General features: G+C 37.1%; 1 long non-coding RNA gene across 1 annotated transcript in view; it reads right to left on the bottom strand.

Moving 5' to 3' along the window:
* Positions 1-22,905, bottom strand: part of LOC144355138 (uncharacterized) — a 38,416-nt gene extending 15,511 nt beyond the window's left edge. The window contains exon 1 of the long non-coding RNA XR_013421151.2: positions 22,635-22,905. This is a non-coding gene — a long non-coding RNA (uncharacterized LOC144355138). The remainder of the gene's footprint in view (positions 1-22,634) is intronic.
* Between the last annotated feature and the right edge of the window lie 1,334 nt (positions 22,906-24,239).

Below are 24,239 nucleotides of genomic sequence, written 5' to 3'. Positions count from 1 at the left end.
AATCAGTTTTTTTTTTTTATTTATTAACACATATTGTTAACCTCTATGGTAATTAGAACGACAATTGATTAATCGTACGGCTCAGTACATATGGTATACTATAATATATAAACAATACCTTATTTGAAATACACATATATTATTCCGATGGTGACTTATGGCACACAGACCATAATATTATCAATGCAATAACTACGAGTTTGTGCCTAGTAAGCATTCAGTACAATTTAACTAAATTTGGAACCCCAAACATATCTAGGCAGAAAATACTTTATTTGTTAGTTTGTATGTCCTATTACATGTGTTCATTGATGACGATTTACCTTCTTTGACTGACATTTTCAAGATAGGTGTATGTAAGAATAACATAGTTAAACTACGGATGGCTTGCCCTGTATATGTTCAGACTAGCTGCATATATTTTTCTGTTTTGGAAATATAACCCTCTGACTGCCATTATATTCCTGAAATAATGTTGATTCAAATTTGAAAAAAAAAAATCCGTTTTTTTTTTCACATTTCTGTAATTACTCAACTCCAATTTTTAAATATCCCCCTCCCATTCCCATTCCCATGTTTAATAGAAGTGCGGATAGGCAAATAATGTCATTCATTGGTGATATGGTACGCAGCTGAAAGCGGGAGGGTCGTCACCTGCGCACGCGCGGGAATAACAACACACGCTAAAAACGCAAAAGCTCATGGGTAGACGCTTGTTTGTAAACAATGACACGCTATGGCCATCTGACGCATACGCAGCTGGCGACTCCCCCGCTTTAATTGTGCATTAAAACACTGCATGTTAATGTTCACTAATGCACTGTACACATTTTATATCGTCAATTTTAACGAAAGTATCTCAACACCAGTACAGATACACTATAGACGGTTTGTACTTGCTGTACAAAAATACACGTCATATTTATTTATATCAGCTTGGAGATGCACCATTACTAACTCCAGAGGTTATGTCAAATTACCTGTGCAGTGTATTTATTTGCCTTGCATTGACCTGTCCAATAAACTGTTTTAACCAGAGATTCAATGAAGATAGTATTTCAGGCAAATCAAATTTCATCAACAGTTTGTCATCTATAAACCATATTGAATTTTAATGAGTGTCAAGATAAACACAGTTTCGAATTGCATTGACCAAGGTGTTAATAATAATATAATTACAATTGTGGCAGCGATTGTATGACAAAGACGTTGAGTAAAAAAATACGTAGTGGTAGTGGAAAACTGAAAAAGTTGAACTAATAATTGTTTTAATTGAGTGGCGGGAATAATGATTGTTTGCATAGCATAATAGTTCGGGAAATAACGAGTAAATAGCAATAGGTGATTTTCCGTACAATTGCGAGATCTCGCGAGATGCATGAAAGACGCGCGTCGAACGTCTGCCGCAAAAATCGAACGATTTGATTTTGAACTAGAATTTCTTTATTTCGCAGCTCACATTGACCGGCCGATCTTCGACAGAGGAATATTGCTTCCGAATACTCTTACTTAATCGAAATTGCCTATCATCAAATGTGGACAGCACATTATTAAAGCATGGAAATGTCCCCGAAATACTTTCGCGTTTGTCGAATCCCACGCGATGTTTGACGCGACTACGACGCTATGACCTTTGTTTGTCCTGTTTTTACGTTCGATTTCACGCATAACGCGTGATTCTCGCAGTAAACGGAAAATGGTCTATTGAACTAACTGCTGTACTGTGACCTAGTTATTAAAATTAGATACACTATAACGCACATGTTATTAGTAACGTATTAACATTTAAAAAAAGAAAAAAAAAATCACGAACATTCATTTGCATATCAACACAACAAAATATACGGGTCGTCTATGCATACATATTAACCATAGTGATTGGATAAATATTATTGGAGTTATTGTGTCCACAAACCGTACACTACAACGAACAAACAAGTATGACTTCAGTTTTCCTTTACTTAACTGTGAGAAAGCCAACGATTGTGTTAACGTGATTTAAAACACACCAAGCGCCCGTAGCTCTCTTCATGCTAACCCCTTAATAAAAACACTTATGTAAGCGCACGAGCATTTTTCTCATTCAATAATTTCCTTATAATTTCACCTGTGAGTTGCGCCCTCTTGTGACAATGCGCTTTAATTTATGTCAAAATGACGTAGATGTGTGTGAGCAGTGTGCAAATAAACAAGTGTGGTTGGTAATGTATCCTTTCGTCATTTAAAAAATAGAGAAACTATTATAGCCTTGTTCTTTTGAAATATTGCAAAGTCACGGACGCACTGAACGAGACAGCAGGAAAGAAATATTTAAATAGTTTTATTCGCCTGTAAATTACCAGTTTTGATGCAAATGCTAAAAAATAAACATCTAAATAAAACAATGACATTTAGACTTACCCTGTTTTTGTTCGAACGGAGACTAAAAATTAGAAAATTGAAAATATCAACACATAATGAACAAATCTAACTAAAGAGAGGTCCACCCAAGGTACATACTCGTATATACTAAGTACCAAACGATGGACAGAAAACTAAGCTGGTCTTCATGTCAAATTTAAGCTGGTCTTCATGTCAAACCTTATTACGCTAATATATAATGTGAAGCGATTAACAAGGAAGTGGACATACATCCGGCGTGTATTTAGTCAACAGTGAATGACAATGTAAGAATGGGATTACAACCAATTAGAGTGGTATACCAAAACAAGCAACGCAAAGACTATTATTGGGACATGTGTTCTCCTTGCTACAACACAAATGGATGTGAACACGAGCTCAATACGTTCATTTGAATTTACAATGACCATCTTAAATTCTGTTCAACTGGGCCGCAGTAATTGGTTCAAATACAACTTACATCGATGTCATTATTTTCTACATTTTGATCGATAGAAACGGAAATCCTTCTTAGTGAAAGCAAGACAGTTGACCTTTAAGCCACTCTACGGAGAATGTGAATGGGAGACGTCGGTTGAAATACACTCAAGCACCGAACGTTTTATATTACTGTACAATCCTATATGTAGAAATTGAATAAAAATAAGTTTATCAATTCGACGTCAGCTGATGCGAGCGATTACTGTCAGAGTTGTGTTTCAATCGCGGCACTAAGCGGTTATCAGATGTCTATATCCCAAAGTCCCAAAAAGTGAGACGGCTGAGTGATAAACAACATCCACTAGAGATATATCATTGCGCGCGACTCTGGCGTATGCTAATTTTGCTCTTCGGCACGCACGCGGAGGTCTTGGGCAAGCTGCGTGCAGATACACGAGGAATTCAATCAATTATTTTGAATGATTATTTTTGACAGTCTTCTAATAGCACGAAAATGGAAAAAAAAGTTACGTGTTATATACACTTTTCAATACGTCACACTACGGACGCTATATGCATGTGATGGAGTAGTAAATTTCCACACACACACACAAAACAGATTTATTGATTTAGAAAAATAAACACGAGAGAGATTGCCACCAAAAATATTGGGTATGACTGATTATAAGGATCAATAAAGGCGTTCCTTGCATAATTATGTATATTTAGGCGATTCGAATATTTTGCGTCTTGTGATTTAAATTTTTTTTAAATGATTAGTTATAAAAAAAACGTAATATGATGCGATGTTATGAGCTGATCTCATTGATTTGGTTAGTTACTAAGCTGGTTGACGGCAAAAAAACAAAAAACAAAAAAATGTTGTCTTCTCCGCGAATGCTTAGGTCTGGAAACGGTATATGCGTGATATGTATGTGTGTATGTCTGTACCAGACTTTTTGCTATTAAATGTTTTGAGAAATTTGATCATGAAATGTTATTTTAATATTTATTAAATTATAAAGACGCTTCTTATGTATTTGGTAATTAATTAATTGTACAGTGGTAATTTGAAATGCCCATTTGCTGGCACATAATAAAATGATAGGTCGAGAATATTTTTTCATTTGAAAAATATTACTTCCATGTATGTTGCATATTTAATAAGGCTACTTCCATATAAAGCATGCCTTCATACACTTTCCTATGCATAATAAATTACAACACATGAATAAACAAAAGATCAACTTGAAAAGATGATACGACCATTCATATTACGTAACTCTGACAAAAAGGACAGGAATAAAGCGCATAGCAGATATCATATAGGTTTATTTTTTAGAACTCATCAAGCAAAAGGTTAAATTTCAAATATCTTTACCATCACTTATCTGATAATTTTAAAATTTTCAGGTAATTATTTCCCGGTGTTTTTTTTTCTCTTAACGACATTATAGTATATATTGAAATAGGTCAATTGGGGTGAACGTACAAAAACTGGAATATACGCAAAGCATCAACTAAGCCAATTTTCAATAATCTAAACGACTGTCAATAACAAATCTAAATATATATAACAATATTATTGCAAGTCGATTCATTTAAAAACTATTATAATATTGAAAATAACAAAACAACAAATTTTGGCCTGGCAGATGTAATCTCATCTATACAATTCAAATCATTCTTTTACGTCAAAACGACGTCAAATACAATTGTTTGAAAAGACATTTAAGATCAAAAGCATACGGCTGATCTACGATCTTTACATTTGTGGTCTTTACGTTTTTGAATTTTAGACAACGAGGAAACCGTGTTCGGTCAATGTATTTCGCAGTCAAATGCCCTCATCTAACTAATTACGGATTGAACAATTCATCAACACGCAGTATTATCAACAGCCATGTCAATGTGGTCTTTACGTTTTTAAATTTCAGACGACAAAGAATAGTGTTCGCTCTACTTATCTCACTGGCAGATGCGCACATATACCGTAAACATTGGACAATTCATCAATACACAGTATTATCAACTTCAATTCAAGAACAAATACGTCAGAATATGACGGTTGTCTTTACTACAGATGCATAGATGTACTGTTGAATCGTACAGCATGTCCGTGCAAACATAAATCACTGTCTAAGATTGTTAAACCTTTTAGCCAGAACTAGAGATCTGACATGCTGATATGCAATACATATCAATATTGTGATTTATATAGAATATTTTTACCAACAAATTACATCAACGATGTTTTCCGTGCACAAGAATACATATTACACACAATGACATGAATATGTATGTCAAATTGCATGCGACGAGCCTCGATGGTAAAATTTGCACACAGCTCATTATTTAACAAACACTTTATCAGGACAAAACAATACCGGCATTACTGCAATGTCTATATGAAATTAACCTACCAGTATTGTGTCAATTTCCATTTCCAAAAGTGGGCGGCGTCCACAAACACCGCAAGTGCGAGCTCCGCGCTCTAAATGTGAATGAGACGGTAATTTCGTAGAAAATTATATGTTAAACTGAACGACAGAATCATGCCATAAAGCAATACATGCATTACTCACCTTTTATAGCGGGAAAAAACCCTTCTCATACACGGAATATTTTGCGATCATGCTAGGGGGTACTGCAATTTATGGAATGAGAGGAAACTGCAATTATTGGGCGATTCGCTAGTGCCGGATTCGCTAGTTTAATGGCGAATAATTGGTGCACGATTCCCCAGTGCCGATTCACTAGTACACGATTCCAACAGCTAGGTTCAGAAATGTTCGATTTACCAGTACACGATAACAACTGCTCGATTCACGAGAACCCGATTCGCTGGCTGTGTCAGTGTTAACAAAAACCTTTATGCATATAATTATAGGGACCCATTCAAAAACAAATTTACAGTATTATCAAACGCATCACCTAGCACGCGTAGCTTAAGAAAATTACTGTTTTTGTGCGTCATCTTGGAGAATATGTCATTCAGCAAAATTATAATGATGCCTGTAAATCACCAATTATTGAAAACATGCTGCGAATTGCTTTTCAAAGAATAATCCCCAAAAAGGCCATTGATGACAAGCAAATCACGTGATTGTTACAAAACATATTTATTATGAAGGTAATTTGTGTACCTCTAAAGGGCAAACAGTTAATTGAAGTAACTAAAAATAAAATGGTTAAACTGTCTCATACTGGTGCAATGCCAATCGAAATTATTAGTTATGTTAAATACGATAGCAGCTGTCACACTTGTTATCCGTGCATACTGTGAGCAATGTTATACTTCAGTTTATAGTTTTTAATTTCACCAAAAAAGTGCTGACACGCTGTGTTGTCTGATTATCCCACTCCCCTCGGAATTGAACACGCGATTATTCCATCATCGCGCCTAGCTCTGTGACGTTCGTCACGTAACGTATGTAATGTGTTGAAACAACGTTACACAGTAGTGTTATTCAACTTCCGAAGTGCGTGTAAGAACATTTACTGCATTGTATTGTATTGAGAAGATGATGTGTGCGGGTCTAGTCGATAATCCTGGGTGTACCATCAGCGCTTTTCACGTGACGTTTGAACGTGATCTATATTTAGAAGCGTTAAGCACGTATTCATCCTATATTAAAGCGGGAGGGTCGTCACCTGCGCACGCGCGGAAACTGAATCCCAACCGACGATAACAACACACGCAAATAAAAACCCAAGGCTCATGTTTGTAAACAATGACACGCTATGGCCGCCTGACGCACGCGCAGGTGACGACTCTCTAGCTTTAAATAGAAATATGTTTTACTTAGCTGCGCTAATATCAGTGTTCTCCAAACACGATTTTTTTTTTGCGAACGGAGAAAATCGATTATCCTGTGCATGGCTGTTATGTGTTTGGTCGGATTTTATTGTTGTTATTATTATTATTCTCCTGGCAAGTTACTATCGGTAATTCTCGTTCTCCCAGATATTGCGCTGCTTTGTGTGCGACATTTGAAGAGGTCCGGGGTTTCCGATGTTGGAATTTATTTGTCTTTCACATTTACCCTGAGCATAATTGCAGTCGTGAACTATTCTGTATAACATTCAATATATTCTTTATTTTTTAACAAATCTCTCTCACTGATTTTACCACATATTGTAAAGTACTATACTTTTCAGTTGTTGTTGTTAGCTATGGGATTGTTTACCGGTCCTTTGTTTTGTTTTTAGATTTGTCAATATCGATTTATCTAATTATGAAATTAGGTATCAGTTGTCTCTCTATCTTTAACAAATGGTGGTCCACAAGTACACGACCGTCTACTGTGTCTTGTTTTACAGGCATGCACAGGTACATACAATGTATAATGTTTATACAGTTTTCACATCTAAGCATTTACGGATCGACCAACTTAGTAAATATTGTTGTTTGATACTGCATGTTGATGAATACATTGGACTCTGATAACGCGATTACGTTGTTCTTGTTAGTACACATCTGAGTATTCGTTCTATGAACCAATGAAATTCTCCAATACGCATGTGCACTATTATTTTGGTACGTACAATTACAATCAATGCACATGCGTATAAGTGTTTTTGAATTTTCATCTAACGAATACTGTACTGCAAACGTTTATTATAACTCATAATGTGGTTTACTTTATTACATCTTTCATTTAGGATCATCAAAGTCTCATCTGTTAGCAAATGAATCGCAGTCACGGTGCTTTGACTTCCACATAGAGTCGGCGACGTTCTGAATCAGGACAGGTTGATGTATTACGCATCGTTTACGGAATAGGAGTCGACCTTTTTTTGATGTCCAATCAAAGGCTAGGCTCGTGACAAAACCGTCGTAGGTCAAGCGCAACAACCACTGCGCTGTCGGTTATTAAATATTGAAGAGGGCACTCGATACACTGACACATTTCAATAGCAGAATTGTCATGAAATACAAGTGTTATTGCGTGAACTTCATCTCCGACACACCTCGTTGTTTTTCATACATGATTCCCATTTAGATTCATTTTGGGATTTCGTGCTGCTTACGTGACTTGAAGCAATCGTTCGTATCCTAGGTACCACCCCATAATCTCGGATAAAAACAGCAGAGGCGTTTCGCTTTATTGACACGGGAAAAAAACTGTTCGATATTCGACCTGGCCAAGGCATTCACGCTAATATGCGTACATTACAAGATAATCTACATCTGTACATGCCGCCACTGGGTATAAGGCACGTGGTGGATATAGTGATTACAATCCTGCGGTAAGTTGCTGAATGGAAACCCAGGCGCTATAGCAATTACATCGCGCACCTGCCGCCTTTATATCGTTTAAATCTCTTCAACCTTTGGTTGAATCGCCCGTTATTTCGATCAGAATTAATAATATTTTGTTCTCACGCACTAAAAAGGAATCCTAATTGGTAATAATTCATGAAATGGTATGAAATCCAACAATCAACTGAACTGACTACTTCGGGATACGATTGACATGGACATTGCGGGTATACAAATAATTTTTTAAGAATTCAAAATCCAGGAGAATATAATTTTTCATATGTTTGGTTGCCATGTCAAAAACAACTGATAATCTTCGGAGATACATGCGCTCATCATGTCTTTGTAAATTTTAAGTACGACGAAATGTTTCTGATAATTGCTTAAATTAGCCCACGTGCTTGCCTGTGATGCGGCAATATACCTCAAGACTACCACTAGTAATAAATATAAGTATACCATGAGTGGCGATGTGAATTGAGGTGTAATATCACATGTGGTGATATTACACCTTAATTGGAGACAAAATTACCACGCACCTAGCTGTCTAGGGTGAGAATGCAATTAAGTTGCAATATACGACGGCTGAAACGCCTGAATATAATTGCCTCAATGCGGTGTTTATCAACCGTACTTCAACGAGCCCCGTTACCACAGAATGACGTGCGAATGTACCGGCGTTAATATTGATGGCATTACACCTTACGTCACAGACACTCGCCAATAATTAGTAGATACTGATTATCCGGTATAATAGCGTGTGTGGGGTTTATGGATACAGATGAAGGCACGCGAGCATTACGGGATGAAACGGCATTATGCGTGGTGTTGCATATTAATGGGAATACAACGGAAGTTAGGTCATTATGCTATTCAATACACATTTGATGTCAGACACCATGTCCAGGTAGATTCAGATTTGAAAATGCTCGACATATTTAAATTATTCCCTGAGAAATTTAGGTTGTTTCCTGAAACAAAACGACAAACATTGGGTCTACATTGTTAAAACGCATGATAATTTATGGTTGTGTGGCAACATGGTCATAGAAACATAGTTTGCATATAGGTGTGATTAATCCCGAGAAATAATCAGATTACAAGAACGCCTGCTACTCCCACAACTATCAGAACGTTTGATATTACCGCAACTACCATATAGTCTGCTATTCTCTCGACAGTGAGAGCGTCTGCTATTACCGCGACTGTCAAAGCACCGGTCATGACAGCGACAACCAGAGCGAGGCGAGACGACCAGAGCGCAGATAATTTGCATGGAAGGACACAATCAACTGAACCACTGAACTATTAGCACCGAGATTCAGTATGTCAACGCAATATGGCCACTTCAAAACATATTTGTTAATTGGAACTCGATCTGTCAACATAATACAGCATGTGACGAGTGTATGTATAAGGGCATACGCGAGGCCGTGGACGAAAAACGGTAAACTCATCGACGCGTGTTGAACACACTACAATCGTGTTCAAAGAAACTGTGAGCCGAACATAATACATCGGTATGCGTCGATCTTATCCATATTTCAATCACGAATTCAATACAGTCACTGAGACTATTTGAGACATGTCATATTACAGAGGTCATATACCTTTAACACTTTAACCACAGCAATCATTATCATCAATAGACCCGATACATCAACGTCACAAGGAATGTACAGTTGATACGATAATTGTAACAATAATCTCGCGTTTTGCGGCGATTACTGCAACATATATTGTTCATTGTATGAACTTAACACATATTAAATGTTAACTGCATATAACAGAACATTCAGTCCACGATAACCATGTTAAATAAATGAGAATGCTAATAATGGAATCAATGAATTTTAATAGCCGCATTGCGCCGACCATTAGGTTCATGAGCCAATGGTGGTACGTGGTAGAATGAGTTTATGCTCTCCCATGGGATAAAATAATTAAACGTTATTAGTATATAGTATTAGTTATAACTGTGGTAATATTTCAACTGTACGTTTGCCAGGGCACACAGCTCAAGAATTGTCACGTTAGGACGGCGTGCTAAAAACATGTCCCAAACACCTGAATCGATATGAATAATACGGCGAATTATCATCACCAGCAATGGTCGACGTATACGATTTGACCTTAGTTATAATTTATACAAATTATTGCACCAAAGTCACCTTCCCCAGAGTTTAGTTTTACCGCATTACATTTAGACTTGTAGCGGTTGTCGTGACGCGTCACGCTCTAAAAGGGTCCCACGGGACCTATACTACGCGTACTGTGTAAAGTATATTGTGCGCACGCACGCTGCACGACGGCCATATTGGATGGGACATCTACGGACATCTTGTTGATCTTTATGAACATGTAGCCCTACTATCTGTTTATACTCAACTGTGCACATGAATTAAACACCAATGGATAGCCAACGATACGCCGTACGTATTTATTCGCATATTTGTTGGTTGGGTACATGTACCTTGGTAACAACTGTGTTTCCAAGAAAGGAAGTGTTATGCAGATTGTGTGTCTCAACAACACAGTGCATTATAGGATATATCAGTAGAATTGGCGTCAGTACGAATTTACATACAATTACAGAGATTGGTGAGAATGCACTTCCATACCTGTCACTTCAGTCCACCATTGCATTTAATGTAATTAATCTGGTTGTCATGTCAACATGAGAATACTTGACAGTGACAAATATTGCATTTCCTGACACGGTTAAGTGAGTAGGAAAACACACTGCGGTTTTGAATACGCTGTAGAAATACACGAATGTGAGACGTATTGTTAACTGATATATCATACTCATCAATTGAACATATGAATATACTGTGGCAGCTTTCATGCATCCCACGCCGTAACACAGACGACGAGAATACACAGATTGGCAGGGCAGTGAAACCAGGAAAATTCATGTCTTTTGTTTTCAAAATGCTGTTATCATCCCCATTTGCTGTATGTATATCCATTATAATATAATAAAACAGTACAGCAGTTGCTATTTACAATTTGACACAACGATACGTTGGAAGCAACGACATTATTATAAAGTCACCACTATGAGCCGCAAATTACTCGAGATGCTACAGGTCACGTGACTGAGAGGTAAAGAGAGGAAATAAAATGGAAAATGTGGTGCTCTGGCAATCCAATTCAATAAATGTACTTCTAGGTATTATTACTAGCATTGGGTGCCGAAAATATCAGAAATAAGGTTACACAATTGCCGATTCTATTTTTTCACGGGAGGGGGGGGGGGGTTCACGATCACGTTTTAAGAAACGGAAATGCGCAGAACAAATTGTACATTAATGGGCATATTGTCTATTGTTCTTAAATAAAGGTCAGGGGTGTCGTATCATCTTTCTCACTAGCTGTTCAATTGAAAGAGCTCAGAACAGTGTCGTTTAAAAGAATCATCATATGTATATCTGAAATTGAAATTACATTTTCAGGATAAAAGGACGTAAACATTATGAGACCGAATTTGACATACTTACATTAAGTAAACATCTGTATTAGTCACAGTAGTACTAGTGATGTGTGATGACGTATGCGATGGTCGGATGCAAAACAGAAATAAGGTACACTCACCATACATCGCACCGTCAACGTCTTGTGATATCGAGCAGCCGGAGCACTGACGTTCCTATCTATTAAGGCGTTCAAGCTATCATGAAATACATTTTACAGAGGTCGGGAAATGCTGATATTAATTGGAATATATAAATTTATAAACAGTTTAACAAGCAGATGACACCATAATGTCTGCTAGGGAACGATGGGACAAAATGGCGGATAATAGGTTGTTGTGACTGCAGCATTATATATATAATAAAAAGTGCATTCTTTGTGAATTCGACGCTATTGTCATGGTTACCGAACCTTATCAATTTAATTTAGTAATACAACAAACTCCCTGCAGAGTATGGATGCCCCAAATACGGTTGCAGGATAGCAGAATCGTTAAGTGCTAATTAATTCAAGACGTAACATTCATACGTATCTCGTGTTACCATGATTGCTAAGTCCCCGTTACGCCCCTTCAGATCGGGCGCTAAACGTGGGCATTCGGCTTATGCACACACACGTCTTATATTGGCCTTAATGTAGAGTAATAAATCAAAACCAATTGAGAAAACCAGTACCGTGGCATTTACTCGAGCAGGGAAGACGGTACCCACTTAATTGCGTAAAATGATTTTCGTCTCGAATTTACTAGAGCACTATAGTTTAAAGCGCGACTTTGACTTTAGCAGTTTTTTTTATTGGAAGATAGAGTCTAAAGTCAGTTTGAGCTAAATTAAATTTTCGCACTACTGAGCACACATTTGCAATGCATTGTGGGAGGTAACCTCTCATTGTATATAAAAGGAAAATATGATCACCATGGAAACCTAAGCTAAATTACTAAATTATATGTCAGTGTACTAAAATTGTTTTCATCCCAAATCCCGAACACAATTTTGATATATGAATAAATAATTTCCCCATAGAAACCAGTGCAAAAAAGCCAATTCTGAACATTTTTCTTGACAAACCTTGTATCTATAGAAATCCTTTTTTTAACGTCTTCAATAACAGGTGGTTACGGAATGTGTACAGAGAATGTATGTAATCTAGGTACGCGTACACACGTACACACGACAACGAAATCAACCGAAGAAATATTAGACTCATTAAATAAATTCAATATCACACGATGGATAATAGCAGACTCTATATATTTTCCTTTATAATCGCTTTTAGATGAAATAACGCTTGCCAGAATGTCGCAGGCATAACAATCAGTTTAGAATAAGGGCGTAACCACTAAAAAAACATACTATGGGCGACTACTAATACTAGTATGGATTTAACAGCGTAATTTTACTTCGTGATTGAATTATCGAGTTTCAATGAGTCTTGTGCACAATTCCACAATTCATTACCCGAGGAAAAAAAACAACATTGAAGCGACACACCGTTTGTAACGACTGATGAGGATTGTAGAATAATTATTGAATAACGGAGAATGATTTCAACCCACTGATCGTTCGTCACGTGTAATTCAAGTCAGAGGTTAAACGTAAATAGAAAGTTATAGAACCATACAACATTAATAGATTTATAGCTGAGTTTTGTCATCTGATGTTTTAGTGAACTATGTTCTGCCGGATTTCTCTTAAAATTCTGTGGACATGCGCAGCAAACTTATGGACAAATTTTAAATATTCATTAAACGTACTACAAATTGTTCAAAATTGGTGGAATAATAAGAAATAGTAGTGTGTAATCTTAGTCTTTAGCAATTATTGAATGTAACCAGACATTTCTCAATGATAGACATGAGCATGAGTATTCTATTATTGTTATATTGAATAATATGAGGTTATTACGAAGATACCTCAAAGTATGCACGAAGACAGTACAGCTGCAGTATCGACAGACGCGCAGCGGAGGTCGATGCGACAGCGTACTGTCTGAGTGTATAATAATTATCAAGAACTAAGATTACCTACCATTTTCTACAAATTATTTATGTTTTTCTGAATGATAAGTTACATACACGACAAAGAGCAACTGAAAAGCGGGCGTATTCGAACATGCTCCCTATTCTAGCCAACATACATACAACTGAGGTTAATGAATCAGTAACTAGTGCGGGAACCTAATTTTTTTGCTTTGGAATTTCAAATAGCCAATCACAAGGAATGATTCGGCAAATAACCGAACTTACTCAACGATAAATAATGATGATAGAAAAGTAATCGACGGTCTCGATTTTTGATTTTTAATATACGCAGTATTCAATAAACTACTTCAATTTTAAGTTCTTCAAGAATATATTATTTTAAATTAGATATCAGCTTTAACAGCATAGCGGAAGCATGTAGTTCAAAAAATACCGGAGAGTGGTATGATTTGTGATGTAGCAGAACTATCGAAGTTTGGTAATTGAGCACGTTTTTCAAGTGCTTATTCAATGTTTACGTATGATAGAAGTATGCTTCTATTTTCAGCCATACGTTTAAATATAACATTGGTGGACGCTTCGCTCCATTCGCTTTTCATTCCGGTCATGTCGACCAATTAGAGTGTGCCTTACTACAGACTTGACTTCTGATTGGTAGGTGTGCTAAGGTAAACTGAACAACACTAAAACAACTAAACTAAACTAAATACCGTTTCATTTTCGGGGAATTACATCCGATTAATAATGAAAACAACAATAATCATGTGATTGGGGAATTGATTGTCTCCCGAAGCAAAAAGCCGCCGTGTTTGAGTATTTACCGGGACGGCTAGGATGGCCGTAATAGATGTGCAAATGCAGATCTACCGAACACAAAATAAGTCACACCGCGGAATAATTTATATCTTTGTATTTATTGTTTCCAATTATTGTATATTTCAACAATAACGCTCCCAGAACACTAGCGGTATTAATGAAACATACATTCGTTCCTAATATGACATTCAAGTACATGGACGGAATAGTCGTAATAATCGCAAACAAAAGTAATTTCAAATTGAATATTGTTAATTTTTTTTTAATTCTCAGTTTTCGAAAAAACAAAAAGGCGAACTCGTTTTTCGTTAGCGAACTTGCCATCATAACAGTATGCATGTTTGTAATTAACATTTCGTTGAAAAACAACACCACGTAATGCCCAAATAAGGTCAGATTTTAATCAGTAATATTGTCACGCACACACACTTCGTCTCAAGATAAAGATAATTACTACACTAGCGGTAATTTTGTTGACAGCCGCAAGGCACGAGTTGCACAACGAGGACGCGGATTAGAAAATCAATTTGTGATATTGCAAAACGCTAATTATTCATCTGTGTCTTGCATACATTGCGAGGTACTTAATCATTAGAGATGCTACGCCGTATCTTGCTTTGGCGCCATCTAAATGACCTATGATGTCATACATTTCATGGCAAAACTCAGTGCAGCTCGTAACGCGCGCTAATTTATAGTATGATGCAGTGACAATATTTCTTGTCAAAATCTCTCTATAACTAACTATTTTAATACTATTCAACATTATGTGAAATTGTGTTGTTTTCTGTTAGTATGTTTTATTTAAGAGGAAGCAAGGAACAAATAATATGTTCACACTACCACAGCTGGTTGTCAATTTCAAAAAATCGATAACATTTAATTCAAGAACGTTTCGCCTTAAAGAAAGGCTTCGTCAGGAACTAGTAATTAGTGACACGCCTGATTAATGGTCTTTTTTAATTGCTTCCTTAAGTCACTCACACACACTAATTACTGCTATTATTAAAGAAATGTACATAATACTTTATCTCATTAAAATTAACCGAAATGTATGCAAATTGTGTAATACTTCTCGAAAACAAGACCTTATAGGGTGTGTAATGGTTCCTAAAAAAATGGAATTCAACTATTTTCGGGTCTAGCTCAGTTGCTGTAAATAACTTCTATCACGTTTTGGTCAAAATGATTTCACCTGCCTTACATGGCGCCAATTTGATATGATTATAACAGAAGCGATTCCATGCCATAATTACGATAATAAAGACACGAGGTTATGTTTAGATAGGTCATAGGCCAAATCAGGAAACGCATCAACGATAGAAAGGAATTAGCTTTCGACCGGATTGCCTGACATGGTGGGGGCTTTGCACTTTTTCACCCCAGATCATTGATTTTTCTGTATTACAGGAAACCATGAGAAAATGCATAAAAGAAAATTACTCCATTTTGTACATTCTCTCCACTATGTACGGAGACGCCCACATTTTCATCTCACTTTCTTCATCTTTCTAACAAGAATAATGAAGGAGATATAATACATGCTATAGCGTCTGATCATTAGTGTTATTTAGTTTGGTAACGTTTCAAGGGTGATAGTAAAACTCAGTTTTATCAATTACAGGAAGAAACATTAATGCAGTTCAATACAGTGAACAACGTGTGGTCAGAAGTACTAGGATAGCAGCGATGTAGGCGACAATAATAGCTAAAATCTTGACAATTGTATGTTACAATGGCAAGTGGTGACATGGAAGGAAATACATTTTGTTGTACTGAGCAAATGTTGAGTTGTACTCGTATATCATGCAAAACCCGTGTCCGTGCAATAGTGTTACGTTTGTCTATCCAAAAAGCTGTGGACGTCTTGAGGGTCACTGAAACCTTCAATAACCATGACTGTGACGTCATTAATAGAAAGATCAGATCAGCAAAATGGTTTGCAATCGGAGGGTGAGTTTTAAGAAATATCGTATGTGAACATAAGAATAATGCCACTATTTTTAACGCAGCGTTCTATTTTTAACTTTTGTTTGTTTGACGCTCATCGAGACACCGAGGACTATTTTTTTTTTTATCTCATTAGTTAGTTAATCAAGGTTATAACGGTGCTATGTTAATTAGTTAGATTAGTGGAGTAGGTGAAGGGGGTGGTATTGTTGTTACCATGGTGACGATCACAATTTTCCATTAATAAATTTGATTGGTGAAATAGAGAAAGAGTGTTGTTGTTAATATACTTATGATTGCAATAGGCCACATTGTGTTCATTTCATGACGCGGAAGCAAAACCAAATAATGAGACCCCATCCCCCTGCAAAACACGGCAGTCCATAGCAACCACAATGTACATCTCTTGATTTCAGCCGTATGATAATACAATAATTCCACCTGCGATTCGACAGACGTCAGAGTTTAACCGTGACCGAAGGACTCTCCATGATGTATGCCGACCCTGGTATTTTTTACCACATGAGATTTCAATAACTTTTGTCACAGCGGAACTTCACGTGACACATTCATCGTTCGACATGGGTCCGACATGACATATAGAACACATGTAAAACATATTGTTATATTCACAGGATACCTATTCGAATCATGCTGTGTGCCGAATATAACGCTTAGAATTATACAATCAGTATTGTACATTTCATTTTGCATCCCAAATACGCGTCACATGAACTTTACTAACCCAGTGGGAAACGAATGAAAGCAATCTAATCAGTAAAAGAACATTGTTGTCGTTCTTGTAATTAACATTTGAATATACTGCTAATTGCCACATATTGGCACTATAATTAAAAAAATCATTTTAAATGAAGAATAAATGAGTTTATTAATTATTATGCAAATCCGCAAACTAATAGTAACACATGTTTACAGCAACTAGACCAGAAGTTTTATACCCAATTAATAGTTATGTGGATGTCATTATCTGGTTAAACACGTTTATAATTACATTCGCAAAACAAAATTCAATCTTTTCAAATTTCGGCAGATTGTTCAGAATTGTTTTTCTTTACAGAAGATTTCAACGTTTCGCCAGTAAAATGTTTTGTGGTATTTACATAAGCCAGGATGCAAAACATGCACAGATTTGTATATATTTGCCAATTCTAAGCTAGTTCTGATAAAGGACAAATGGTATCGACATTAACCTAATTATTACTTTACAGTCACGGTGGTTACCGTTGAACCCGCTCTAATGTGAGCAAGTGTCCTACGTCGTTGTATACTTATGTAAAAAACACGAAACCGATTGGTGAAACGCCTTAAACGTTCTAAAAACTGGGAGGATTGGTTAGGAGCTATTACGAGTATAGAATCCTTAGCAGTGACGCGAAGTAGCGACTGTTGGTTTAGTAGCGCGGTATTCTTCCTTACGATTTTCCAATAACACCGTTCAGTGGCCATTTTGTTTTCTGGTTAGGTTTGTAAAGTGTAAACTGCCGTTTATCATTAACGCGCATTCGTCAAACCCGGTGGAGAAATAAATCGATTATGTCAGAATGTTACAAAAGTCGAATATATCGGCAGGATCGCAGATACGAAATTGTAATGATTTGACCAATAACGCGGGAACAATCTTGATAAATGTATTCACAGGCAATCGGCGTAACGGACATGTCGATAAATAAACTAGATAGTGCACTCATTCGTACTGTTGTGATGGAATTGGGGACTCACATGACGCGGTGGCTCGATCTGTCATCAAATCCTTGTACCACACACACACACACACACACACACACACACACACACACACACATACTTGTATTGCAATATGTTCCGAGGACTCCATTGGATTAACTTTTAATATAGTTGAATTAAATTTTAATATAGTTGCGATATGAACTCGATTAAAACGCGTTCCTATATAGGGTTGCGTTTTAATTGGAGTTTAATTAAACTCAATTACAATGCAATACAATGGAGAATTGCATTTTAATTAAGTTTAATTAAACAAGAGTTGAATATCCCGTGACTGAACATAGAAATGTTTGCGAAGCTTAGGTTTAGTATCGGGGTAAGGTATGGTATAATTATATTAATATTAATATAACGTGAACCATACCTTCCCCCGATACTAAACCTAAGCTACGCAAAACGTATTAATAATCGAATTAACTATTAATATAAATTATGTTTTCCGAGGACTATGAAAAAGGTCCTCGGAAGGTGTGTATGTCCTCGGAAGTAGCTATATATCTGTATTTTTGTCCTCGCAACATATAGCAATCCAAGTACACACACCAATAGCCTGCTCAGCTGAAAGGTCAATAAACTATTAAGTTGAACAATTTAGAAACAGATATATGATTTCCCAATTTAAGATTCGGCAAGCTACTTCCCGCGGCCACCGATTAATATTTCGCATTTGTCGACGGTGTGTATTATTTTTCCTCCATGTATCCCATATCGATTCGCACGTGAGTCTGTTTTCTGCAATATTAGGCTTTTCGGATCAAAGAAAATGTTTTCAGATAACTCCGATCTTGATTGCGTCATCACTAAATTCTCTCCTACACACATGCAGTATTTGTTTCGATATCTGGTATTTAAAACGAACGAACTAGTCAAATTTGGTCAGATGGTAAAGAAAGAAGGAAATAGTTGTTGAATGCGGTAAAATACTATAGTCAAACGCATGAATCGAGTACTAGTTAAGAATTGTTACCCGGAGTGTTACACTGCGCCAAGAAATGTCATTGTAACTACGCTGCCATATGTCACATCGAATATGAATCTATGTATAATAAGAGAATTTTTCCCAAACACAGAAGAAGGCGCAGAAATACGTATGCAAATTTCCTGGTCTATTGCACTATATATGAATCGATGAGCAAAGCACGTGGACATTTTAACACATAGCTTGGATATTTGCATCTCTGCACTCAATGGCACGGTATTTGGTCATACATAATAGTGTTTATACCCGTCCTTAAGAATCGCTTTTCAACTGTAATCACATTTAATCAAGGAAGTCTATAGATGCGTTCATCGATGTTTCCCCTTTCAACCCTGGCAATAATTCTCGCATGATTGGACGCAAGGCACCACTTCCGAACCAATCCACGAGAGCGTGATTACTTTGCAAATATATAAAACATAGCGTAACTAATAGAACCTTGCTCGTTGAAAATCTAGATATTGGACACCTTCAGATATAATAGCATTGGTCAGTTCAGTTTCGGTTAGGCTGTGAATTGTGACTGACAAAAATGACACATGGTTGCTTATCTTATGTCAGTAGAGAATTAAACATATGGGATATTTATATGGCCTTGGTGCCTTGAAAAACTAAGTGAGAACAGTTACGACCGCAGTTCATTAAGCTAAGAGAAATTAATACTTGTTGTCCCTATACAAGGAGTGGAATTATGTCTTTTCCATTGCTTTTATAAACTGAAGGAAGTAACAAAGATGTTTATCTCAAAGCGGGGGAGTCGCACGCGTCAGTTGGCTATAGCGTGTCATTGTTTACAAACAAGCGTCTACTCGTGTGTGTTTTTATCATCGCCTTGGACTCAATTCTCGCGCGTGCGCAGCTGACGACCCTCCCTATTTAATCATAAAATTACATGTTAATACTTAAAGCGGGGAGACGGTCATAGCGTGTCTGTTTTGTGTTTTTAGCGTGCGTTGTTATTTGAAAAAGCTGAAATACACGAAGAAGACAGTTTTAAGTTACATGTTCACCAATACATTGAACATCATGCATGCACGACATTCCAAGATCCCACACTGGCCAGTAATATATACAAGTTTTAAGAGATTGGGTAAAATAACAGTTTGAGTTACTGTAACCACAAAAAGAAAGTTTATGGCGGAGTCAACGACGACAACAACATCAACAACAACGGGGACAGACATTTTCTCTTCATTCACCTTCGTCCGCTATCCGATGACGATACGGCCAATAAAAAAATGTGCGGACGCGTAAATATTACATCTAAAAATATGCTCATTTTTGTTTTCCTATTTTTGTCTTGGATATTTCCAAAATTCGTTTACGTGGCAATTTTTTGAGCTTGATGATCGACTCATGTATATGTAACGGACTACGTGACGTTGACTTCAGTTGTATGCCAAAAAGGTCAACAAACTAGCTGCTCTCTGATTGGTCCGACCTTTAGGTGTTGGGGCTAGTTAGCCAATCAGGCACAGTCTTGTAAGTAGCTTCGCATCGACTCCAAACATAGAGTGTACGAAGTCATCAGCATTCGAACCGCTCAAATTCCATGTCACGTGATACCGTGTGAAAACCCCGGATTTAATATGTTTATTTATTATATTTAGAATGCATGTTGGATTTTCGAGTGTTTGTTTTGCAAAAATAAACCAAATGTTCCTAAAATAACAGTCGTAAAATTGGAACACTCTCAATGTGTACTGTACGGCCGTGGATATTCTGAAAAAAAGGGGTACACAGATCTGGGGGGAATAATATAACCAGAAGAGACGATTCCATTTAAATTATTGAAATGTCATAGTTTAACTAAAACAATCTTTTCGTGAAAATCGAAATCTGCGTTAAGGTGTTATTCGTAAAAATGAGTCTGCCTGCGTATACTTGAACATGAAGTTTATCTACATCGCTGTAAAAATCCATCCGTCTTTGGCAGGCCATGTTTTGCAAAAACAAAAAAATCCCGTTAGCGCGTTAGCTGATTAGAAGAGCTTAGGCTAGTCAACTAACCGTCATTCTGGGATAAAGAGCGAATATGGTCTACGGCATGATTAATAAATCGTAAGAATGCATATTATCTTGGCTACTGTATACTACGGGGAATCGATGATGCCTGACTGGTTTCGTCTTTCCATTTTACCATAATATTCTTCACATTGCTTGACGCTGCAGATCCTCGTGAAAATAAACTCGGCTGTGTCCATATACATGTATGCATTTATTTAAATATTGCCTCGTGCGAAGTATATATAATCATGGAGGTAAAAGACAACCTGAGATTAGTCTTTCACCTCCATGGTATAATGCAAACGATGACGACATTGTTATTACAGCGCTTATTTAACGGGTAGATTGTAGCACAGTTGCATAATACATGTGTAGCTCTTGTCGACTGAAATGTGATTGGTGCGCCGTAGGCTAGGATAAGCCGGGACTTGCATAAGTGCGAGTGTTGTATAATACATGTATTCACAGAATCGGATAGAATATGTTAAGTCTGCATTTAAATCATTGTTCCATGATTAATTTGCAGTCTGATTCGATTAATAAAGTCGAATAATATTTTAATTTGGAGCTAACGGGCATTATCTTTTTTTATAACTTATTCGATTTGAGCGAATTTCTTGAAACGAGATGTACGATAACACGTTATATATACATTCGAATACCAATGGAGTTTTTATTTCTATATATGCTTTGCACGTTTTTTTACGCGTGTACTTTTTTTAGAGATGCGGTATTTACTAATCTATTTCAATGGTTTTGTATACTTTAAACTAGCTATAGTGAACGTTTTGCAATAACTAGTTTTCAGGTCGTCATATAAAGCACGGTTACTAAACAGTGTATGAAGGGACAATGGGGCGGATATTAGAACAGAGTTTTAAGCGCGTGAGCATGGCTATATTTGGAGCCTCGATACAAATGGGCGATGGCGACCAAGTCTGCGGCAATGCCGGTAGTAAAACATATAACGTTTTCTCACCAAGTCGTGCACGCAGCGACATTGGCTATTCTTCAATTTATTAGCAAATTAAAATGAAAACAGTTTTTTTCCCCGCGATGTCACATAGTTTAATTAACCACGCAACTGACGATGTAGACGGTCAATAATTTTGCCGAGTGTAATCCATGTATCGACAAGCTGTCACGAGGAGTTCATTCACTATGTCGTCAAATTGTATTGAGCGAACGCAGAGCATAAACAGTTCACCGACACCGCTGGTCGGCAGCTGTAGATCGATCGAAACCATACGTAAATTTGTAATCTGGCTGTGCATATATATGAATATACAGACGCCATCAATGCGATATGTGACTGACGACAGACGGGCATGATCGCCCTTGTATTTCTCATAGAGCACGCAACCCCGATCGAATATGGGAAACTCTACGCGATTTCTACGGCCACGGGAGCACAACACGATTTCCATCTACGACTACTTGCGCTGTACTCACTCACGCCCACTGCTCGCACCATTTGTATAACATGCAGAAAAAAGCATAAGATGAATCGGACAATTTGCAAATGGCTATTATTTCACGGCATCATCAATGCCGATAGGCCACATAAGACTTACCTCTGAGTTAGATCAACATCGGTCGCTATGACATAGAGGAAAAATCAATAGAACGCACAGGCAGTATATAACAGCGGGCCAACACCTCTTTAGTCGAACCCCCGCGTATGTACGGAGAGCAGAACAGCGGCCCCAATCACAATGGCGTTCTCTCGCTCACACGATGAATCTATCTCGTCCAAATTACTTGATCCCGGAGAGTGGGGGCACACACAGTACAGTGTGCTCCTGCTGATGCAACCCGCCGTAGTGCTCACGTTCGATCAGGTAGCGATGACTGTCACGCGCATATGATTAACAAATGACCTAATTCACACAGCATGTGTTGAAAACGAGGCTTCCTGCTATTAATGTCATTTGTGTTTTTGTCTGCACATTGTAACTGCACTATATATATACCTATTCTCGCAGTGCACGATCAATTCGTCTGCTGAAATCAGCTCACTAAATCGCAAATACACCTTTCTAAATAAAAAATAAAAGTAATTATTCTACATTATTTTGATTTAAAATAGAAACTTTTGGGATTATTGTACTTTTTTTTTTATAAAAAAGTTGTAATAAATAAATCATCTCCTCATTGAATCGTTGCATTTCATTTCATTGTGTAATTCACGGCTTACGTTTTTTACGATCATTGCTCAACAACACTCAGATTATCTGGACCTATTTGTTCAGCAGGAGTTATACCAACGTGAAGAGTTCAATGTACATTCGCAATACAATCGCGCCCTCTAGTGACGACTCTCTTCTGTGACGTCAAAATGAGGTGGAGGAGTTAAGGTCGTTCAAATAAACAATTCTAACATTTATGATGTAGAAAATCTCTAAAAAATAAAAATAAAAAACAGCATTTTTATTGACTGACGACAGCAGACCAACACACAATTTGGACAATGGGAAAGACCTCGTTCGTTCATCTTATTGAGTACGTGACTGCCCATAATCGCGCATGTGTGACACCATTGCTGTGTTTGATCAAGCAGATAAAGCAATTGCACTATATTGACCAACCTGAATGAAGTTACGACACGGAATTTGTGTGCTAGGGTGGCATGTGAAGACGTGTATATATAAAAAGACAATAATCCGAATAATTGAAAGTGAAAGGCACTTTACGTCAATAATTCATCAACCAATCAGCCCGATGTATTCAAGCGGGTCAGTCCGGGCGGTGGCGACATAGTGTCGTCTGCGTATTTGAAATTTGATGACATTTGCTTAGCTTCAGGGTATCTAGTAGTGATGATAGTATTAGTGAAATAGCCGATTAATACACTGATGTTATATAATCCTCCACAAATTCAAATCCATTATAAATCACAGAATAAACTCCAACATATTCAATATCGTTATAACGTAAATTCTACTTATCAACAGAAGAGTGATAAATAAAACAACAACACTGTGGAATACAACAGAAATTGTATCAGGTATGTAATAAGCAACGGTAACGTTAATATTATTGTCTCAAAGCTACGCCCACCAGATAGATGGAGTACAGCCGTATTTTTGGGAACGAACATCCGGGCATTTTCAGCGCCTGAGAACCGCAACCGGTGAACAACGATCGAACAATATACATTGGGCTAGATGTTGAGACTT

Source organism: Saccoglossus kowalevskii, chromosome 12, assembly GCF_978046115.1.
Source record: "Saccoglossus kowalevskii chromosome 12, keSacKowa6.1, whole genome shotgun sequence".
Taxonomy (NCBI): domain Eukaryota; kingdom Metazoa; phylum Hemichordata; class Enteropneusta; family Harrimaniidae; genus Saccoglossus; species Saccoglossus kowalevskii.
Note: the sequence above shows the minus strand (reverse complement) of the source record. Positions and strands in the feature narration are given on the sequence as shown.